This window comes from Mus caroli, chromosome 2, assembly GCF_900094665.2.
Source record: "Mus caroli chromosome 2, CAROLI_EIJ_v1.1, whole genome shotgun sequence".
NCBI classification, from domain to species: Eukaryota; Metazoa; Chordata; class Mammalia; order Rodentia; family Muridae; genus Mus; species Mus caroli.
In genome coordinates, this window is record NC_034571.1 from 125,667,693 (window position 1) to 125,676,403 (window position 8,711).

An 8,711-nucleotide genomic window follows, 5' to 3' on the forward strand; every position below is an offset into this window, starting at 1 on the left:
AAAAAAAAAAAAAAAAAAAAAAAAAAGACTTAGTTATGTGGTAAACTCTCCTGGGGAATGTATCTATCTACTGTTGAGGAGTATAGCATTCACCCTTTGCTTCTGTATTCTGTTGGTCCTGGGGTTCTTCGTGCTGCAGCTCCCAGACATAGCTGGCTTCTTCTGACATGGAGGGAGTCACTCCAAGGAGGCCCACTGGCTATGGGTAAGTGCTGGGTGTGCCTGGCACCTGGGGAAAATGACGATTGAATGGAGAAAGGCATGATGGGGTCATGGTTGGCCCTAGTGTTGAGATGGTTAAGGAGAAAGTGGAGATGGGGAGGACTTAAGTAGAAACAGAAAATTGAATCACCATGAGTCTAGAGAGTGTGCTCAGTGGTTTAGAGCACTTATCATCACAGCATACCTAGGTTTGGTTTCTAGTACCCACAGGATACCCCAAAACTATGACTCTGGGTCCATGGGATTCAATGGCTCCTTCTGACCTTTTTTGGGTTTCTGTAAGCACAGGGAGCACATACACACACTAGGCACACATATACATATAAATAAAATAAATATCTTTAAAGAAATGCAAATCATCAAGGATTTTTGCAATCACAGGTTCCCAACAGGGCTGTGGGGCAGGGGATTTCTCCTGGAAGATCACATGGTTAGAATGTTAGAAACATGGCCCCCAGGGAAACAGACAGTCAGTAATTACACTTCTTCTCTGGGTGTGTGTAAAAAGCAGGGTCAAAAATCCTTGCTTTTAGTAAGGTCTTGATCATTTGTCTGGTCCTGCCTCCACCCTGTCCATTTTGGAGATAGAAAACTGAGTTCCAGAGAAGATGGTGGCTTGCCTGAAGTCACATAGTTGTGAGTTTCTAGCTAGTGAGGAAAAGGCTGACCTCCCCCTCATAAATCCTTCCAGGCCATTTCTTCACAGTCCCAGGTCTCTCCTGGCCTGGGGTAGGAGTAGAGCTGACCTACATGAACTGTTAAGTCACTCACTTCTTGAATGCTAAGCATTAGTGAGAACTCTAGGACTTTTGAGCTGTGCTGTTATGCCCCAGTTTGAGACTTTCAGAATATATACCCCAGATACAGGATGCCCCAGGGATCTTCCAAGGGGGTCTTGTCTGGCTGTGTCCACATCTCTCTGTGAACCTGGAGTAGGGTGACAGGGGTTGGCCAGATGACTGCCCAGTCAATGCATCATCAGCCCGGTCTTTCAGATGCCAGCTGGCTCTGGTGAAGGCTTCCCCTCCAGCTGCTGGAGTCGGAATGTGCATGAATAAAGCTTCATTCTTCTCTGACACTTGAGATAAGCTGGCGAAATGGGAGTGTGATTGTGGGAGGACACGGTACCAGGCTGTCAAGTCTCTGCTCTTGGAGTGGTATGCGACGGCACAAAGGCTTCAAAAGCGACAACCTGCCAGTGAGGAAGGGGTCTTAAGGAGTAAGATGGTGACAACTGAGACACAGGCTCTACCTCTCAGTGTCAGTAAGACTTCAACATAGGTATCTGTGGAATGTGTAACATAGGGATGTTTAGAATGGAAGAGCACACCATGTGTGTGTTTTTTTTTTTTTTTTTAAATCCATCATTGAGGAGATTCAAACTGAACTGAGGAGCCAGGCACACATGTGTCACTTTCTTTTGCATGTAGATGTAGGAGGTGAGATGAAGCAGGCATAGGCTGTGCTCATAAACTGAATCTGGAGTTCTCCACAGCTAGGGATGCACCAGAGAGCAAAGAGCCTTAGAGAGGGACACGGGATGTGGATTGTCATCTTAGAGCTCCTTTACCTTTCTGAGGACAATGGCTGTAAACCCTACCTATTACATGTGGCAGTTGTCAAGCAGATCAGCTGGATTAGCAACACAGTGTGCGTGCAGATGCTGGCATATGTGTTGGGAGCTTGTATATAAAATGAAGTCCTGAAGCTGAATCAGACTTGGACCCTGGCCTCCAGCAGAAGACAGACGACGCCACTTATATCTTAGTGTGAGCACGCTATCACGAGGAGCTGAGCCATGAGCTGTTTTCAGCTCATTCTGTGCTCATCCCTGTATCTTGCAGTACTCATCCAGGATTCGTGTGCTGGGTGTTGGACGTGAAATGGCCTCAGAGGCCCCACCAAGGTGTGGTTTCTTGTCCCTGGCACTGCTGAGAGGTCTTTTGGAAACTTAGAGGTAGGGATTACCGGTAGGAAGCTATCTTATCAGAAATGTACTCTTGAAGGAGATATTAGAACCCAGCCCTTCATCTTTCTTTGCTTCTTGCCCACCAGGAAGTGAGCAGGGTTGTCCCACTATCTTCTACCACCAGATTGTACTGCCATACATAGCCCCCAAATGATGGGCACTCTGCCATGGACTGAAACTTCTGAACCTGTGTGCTAAAACAAGTCTTTCCTCCTTGTGAGATGGTTGACTACCTTGCGTTTTTGTTACAGGAACAGAAAGCTAACAACACCCTTGTTTAACTGATATTTGCTGAATGCATGTTTATTGATTATTTTGTGCCTTTCTATTTCTGATTCCCATTCCAGTGCAAATGTTGATGAGCAATTAATTGACCTTTAGATGAAACAGACGAAAAGTGCAGAAAGTATCAACTGCAGCATTCTCATCCTCCTGGAATGTTGAAATTGTGTACAGAAACTAGCAAACACAGCAGCTTCCTCCTCCCAGAGGAGGCTCATCTCCATCAGAGCACACAGCCCACCCCATCCCAGCTTTTCTGCATGGATGTCCTTCTTTCATTTCCTGTCACCCCAGTTAGGCCAATCCCTAAACCATGCAGGTTACTGCACCTTATTCAGCAAAGCATGGTTTAACATGCACATTGCACATGCAAGTTGCTGTAGAAAAATGATAACAAATAATACCCAAGTTTCTTAGGATTAGAAATCATTGTTAGGGTTGTGTAACCTGAGCACTTTTATTTTGTAAAGATTTTCCTAAATATATTAGAAATCTAAATACACTTAAACCTGATTACCTGATTGTCCATCTCCAAAACATTCCAAATAAAGAAACATAACTATCCCCATAACTTTCTCTGTGGAGCCCTGGCTGTCCTGGAGCTCTCTCTGTAGACCAGGCTGGCCTCGAACTCAGAAATCCGCCTGCCTCTGCCTCCCGAGTGAGTGCTGGGATTAAAGGCGTGCGCTACCACCGCCCAGCCTCCTAGTAAGTCTTATGGAGGCATTTTCTCAACTAAGAGTCCCTCTTTCCAAATGACTCTAGATTGTGTTCAGCTGACATAAAACCAACAAACACCCAAAGCACTTTCATCAGTTCCAACAAACTGTACCCACTAAATGACAGCTCCCTCTGCCTACCTACTTAGCTCCCAGTAACTTCTGCTGTATTTTATTTTCCTTCATTTGCCTACTTAAAGTACTACATGTAAATGGAATCAAATGCATCTGTCCTTTGTTCCTGGATTATTTCATTAAACATATTTTCAAGGCCCACCCATATTATATTCTATATTAAATTTCATTCCCTTTTGTGAGTGAATAGCAGTGCTTGTTATTTTAAGCAACCAAACTTGTGTGATTTGTTATGGTTGCCATGGGAAACTAATTTATGTGATGATAGAGAAAAAGATGTCAAGGTGACTCCTAGGCGTTTGGCTGAGAGTTGGGTGGACCAAGGCAGGAATCTACAAATGCAACAGATTAGGTGCAGGCTCTGTTCTGGGCCATGTTTAATTGGAGATGGCTGTTCTGTCTTCAAACGACATGCTGAGGAGACGGTTGGCTATGTTTCTCTGGAATTCTCCCCAAGTGCTGGGGAGTTGCAGCCTTGGGAGGCAGCAGCACACAGATGATTTCTGAGGAAAATGGATGGGCTGTACTCACCCAAGGAATGTGTCTACACCAAGGAAGAAGCGGCATGGTCAACCCAGCATTGAAAGGTGCAGCAGAGGAAGCCAGGGCAGCTGGGCGGGAGTGGGCAGAGGGCTGGCAGAAAGCTCAGGGAAACTTGGCTCAGGAGATTGAGAATGGTTTTTCCTAGAAAAGCATGGCCAGTTGGGTTCTGAGCCAACAGGCAAGGGAGAGATACTTATGATTTGAATACGAGGGGTGTGCTGTGCAGGCATAAGCAAGTAAGGTGTGGGCTAAAGACAGGAGACAATGTGTGTTAGCATTCTTAGTGCTTCTTCCTAGCGCCGTGGTGATAAAACACTGGCACAAGATTTAAATAGATTCCAAAGTTTATGTGTATGTGTGTTTTGCCTACATGTATGTCTATGCAACACATGTGTGTCTTGTGTCCTCAGAGGCCAGAGGGCGTTGGTTCTTCTGGGACTGGAGTTACTGATGGATGTGTGGAGCCAAAATGTGTGTGCTGGAACTCAAATTCAAATCCTTTAGAAGAACAGTCAGTGTTCTTAATGAACCACTGAGCCAACTCCTTAGCCCCACTGGGGCAAGTTTTGCTGTCAGGTGCAAAAGAAAAGGGGACAAGAGACAGTTTTGAAACCATTTGAAATGAAAGATACTATGGATAGTTCTGGTTATCTAACAAGAACCCAAGCCTTAGTGTCTTTAACTAAGTTCCTGTAGCCTATTCCATGATTTTCTTGTTAGGAATTTGTCAGAGCTTGGCTCTGTGGCTCACTTACTTCCAGTAGCACTGGATGAAGTTGTAGGTAAGAATCAGCTTTGTTTGGGCTGGATTTAAGAACTTGATTTCATTCAATGGTTGCTGCTGTTCTGAGGATGGCTAGAAGATCCATTTTATTGAGCCAGTTCAGTTGGCAAGGGCTCCTAAGGAGAATGTTTGACCCGTTAGACATAGCACACAGTTTGTTGTTACCTAATAATTCATAGCCGAGATTGACACCCCTGCAGAATACATTTACAGGCTGAATGGAAATGCTAACAGGAATCTGGGAAAAATACTTAAGAAAGGGGCAATTGTAGGAGTGAAGCCCTTCAGAAACCTCAAGGAGATACCCAGAGGATTGGAGATGAGTTCTCTTCTTACCAAGACAGGAGGGAAGGAAGCCATAGTGAGGGCAGACAGTGGCAGTCTGATGCTACATGGTTCAACAATGCCCAAATGAACGTACTGGCCAGGGTCAAATGGCGAGGGCTCAGAAGAGCCCTCAAATGGCTGGACACAACAGCCTCAGGGCTGGGACACTAGGGTTTTGTTGTTTTGTTTGTTTGCTTGCTTGTTTTAAAGCAGATTTAATAGGAATGGCATTCGGTCATTACTGAAAATATTGGTAATTAGTAGTTTTCTGAAATATTTTGCCGAATCTGGAAGGGAATGGTCCATATTTCAAGAGTTGTTGGGTATGCTGGTTAGTTTTGTTAACTTGACACAAGCCAGAGTCACAAACTAGGGACCCTCAACTGAGGAGCTGACTCCATTAGATTGGCCTGTGGCACACACACACAAAGACATACACACATGCACATGGTTTTTAAAAATTACAAATCTTACAAATTTTTAAATACTTATTTGTTTTATGTGTATTATGAGACTTTTACCTGATGTATATATATGTACTGTATGTATTGCTAGTGTGTGCAGAGGTTAGAAGATGGTTTCAGATCTCCTGGAACTAGAATTATAGACAGTTGTCAATCAACATGTGGGTGCCAGGAACCAAACCCAGGTCTTCTATCTACAATAGCATCAAATGCTCTTAACCACCGAGACATCTCTCTATCCACAATAAAAATTATTTAAAAAAAATATGACAAGAATTAGTCCCTAGAAATCTAATTGATAGGCAATACATTTTTGTAAATGATGGGCAAATATGTTTGCGATTTTTTGATACATTTATTTGTGCGAAGTGGGGAGCAGGGCACATGCTGTGGCAGGTAGGTGAGAGTCAGAGGACAACTTTTGGGGATCAAACTTAGGTTATCAGGCTTAGTGGCATGCTCCCGCACCCAAAGACATCCTGCTGTTGTTCTGAAATTTCTTTCAGGAATTTATGGTACACACACATACACACATCATTGGTTGACATCGTCTTTGTAGTCATCATCATCATCAGACAGAGTTAAGTTTTTTGAAATCATTCACTAAAATTACTTTATCATAATCTCACCTTAGTCTTGGATATTTCCCAAGACTGGATCGTCATAGGAAAATACAGTTATGTTGGTAATGAAGAGAGGACACTCTAATGTAGACAAGACCTTGCTGAGAATTTCCAAGGGGAATTAAAAGAATGTTTTGGGCAATATCCGTGTAAAAGTTCACAGGGTTCATAGAGTCACATCTGAAGTGGAAACTTAAGGGATTCTTTGGAAAGTTGGTTGGATGGTGAAGGAACGTTTAGCTGAAGTGAACACAGGTGTGAAAGGCTAAGGCAGACTTGTGAAGGAACATTTTGCTGAAGCAGACACAGGAGAGAGTATGTTCTGCTAAAGCAAGCCTGTGAAAGGACAGGTGATGAAGGATTCTTTGCCAACAGCACACATGTATTGGTCTGTCTTACCTTGTGTAGTTGAGCTGAATTTGTTGGGACGACATAGAGAGAAACACACCAAAAACCTGGTGGTGTGCTGCAGTTTGTTGCTTCTTCCAAGGACATAGGCTGATTGGATGCACCTGCTGAGGCCAGACCCGTGCTAAAGCAAGATGTGCTTAAGCAAGTCTCATGGAGGACACGTGATATTTGGAGGATATAAATAGGAGTGAGGGAGAGAGAACTTGGCTTGCTGGTACAGCTAGCTGTGCAACGCTTGTGGCTCTCCTGGCTTCCCTGATCTTTGCTTCCCTGAGAGAGGCACAGCTGAGAACTCCTGGTGTTCCTGTTGGTCCATCCTGCTGACTCAAGCCAGGGCTAAGGCCTGGCTGTCTCTGCTAAGGCAAGTCACTGCTGTTGCTAATCTGACACTCCTGAACTGGATTGCTGGTGTATCTGTGAGGTGTTTGTGAGTGGATTGAGCTGCCACTGCCTGTTAAACTGTGGACTTAACTGCTTTCTAAACAGGTCCACTTCCCCATATCCTTTCTTTCTCACTACCTCGGGTGGATGGTGGGCTACAGGGAAAGTTAAAGCATTTAAGAACCATCATTAAAAAATAGGGTTTGGAAAAAAAAAACCAAAAGTTACACACAACACATTGAGCATGACTGGTCTCTTGTCTCCTCCCCAGGTACATGCTGGGGCCCACTGACTCTCCCCTCTATGCCCTCCTTACTATATACGGTATACTTCATGCCTCTACACTGGGCATGCTCATTCTCAACTACTCAGCTTGCTGAGCTAGACATTTTAGGTTTAAGTTTGCCTCTGTTCCCTCATGGTGCAAATTCAGTGTTGGGACAATGAGGAATGTGCTCATTTGTAGGTTCCAGAAAAACTACTTAATAATGGTGTAAATGCACTGGGGTTCAGTGACACACCCAGAGATACCCTCTGACCCTTGTCAGTCAAAATGGACAGAAATGAAAAGTACAAGTGTGCAAGCAGGTGCAAGCTATCACTTTCCCTTCAGCTGCCCCATGTTGGCTCACAAGTATTCTGTGCGAGAGGTGTGCTATCTCTGCTCCTCTCAGTGTTGGGCTTATTGCCTCTGGCCACAAGAGGATTGCAGTGCCTCCAAGTACTGCGTCTGCATTCAGGGCAGGGTGGACTAGAAAGGTGAAGTCTAAACTAACAGCGTTGCCTTCTCATGAAGATGACAGATGGTCACATGAGTCTCCATAGCATACCTCAGGCCCCACTGGTCAGAACTAGGTCATGTGTCCACCCTTATCCACAAAGACAACAGGAGCTTGGAAAGTGGGATTCTCATGATTGGTGTAGAGCAGTATGCCTCCAGCGCTGGGGCTAGACACATTGACTCCATCAAAAATCAAGTTCTGTTATGGAGGAATAAAGGAGAATTTTTTAAAAAAAGATTTACTGATTATATATAAGTACACTGTAGCTGTCTTTAGACACACCACAAGAGAGCATCAGATCTCACTATGGATGGTTGTGAGCCATCATGTGGTTGCTGGGATTTGAGCTCATGACCTTCAGAAGAGTAGTCGGAGCTTTTAACCACTGAGCCATCTCACCAGCCCAGGAGAATGGTTTTTGCATGTAGATAATAGTCTTAGCCATGTCAGCAAACTCTTTTTGGCTCTGAGATGGCTTGCCAGTGTTCTCCTACCCCACTTATTACATCTGGTTGGGTCTCTGGCCATCCATAGATTACAATAGTCTTTGAACTGCCCCTGAACCTTCCAGTGTGGCCTGACTTCCCTATTAGTCCCCACACTTGTGTTTCTGCATGCCAAGCTGATCATGGGCCATTATGGAGAAAAGAAATGCCTGGCTTTCTCCACTGATGATGTCTGCCAAGCTTGACTGAATTCCTTGCCTCTCTCTCTACTTGGCAAATCTGTTGTTGACCTTCAAGGCTGAGTCTAAAATAGTCCCTCTGAGAAAACTTTCCTGATGTGCTCTTGACTCTACTATCACAAACTAGCCTCAACTGCTTGGTTTCTTGTGTTTACTTATTATGTTTGCTCTGCCATAATCCTAACCCTAACCCTAACTGTCTTAGGGTTCTCTAGAGTCACAGAACTTATGGATAGTCTCTATATAGTAAAAGAATTTATTGATGACTTACAGTCGGCAGCCCAATTCCCAACAATGGTTCAGTCGCAGCTGTGAATGGAAGTTCAAGGATCTAGCAGTTACTCAGTCTCACACGGCCAGCAGGCGAAGGAGCAAGAGCTAGAC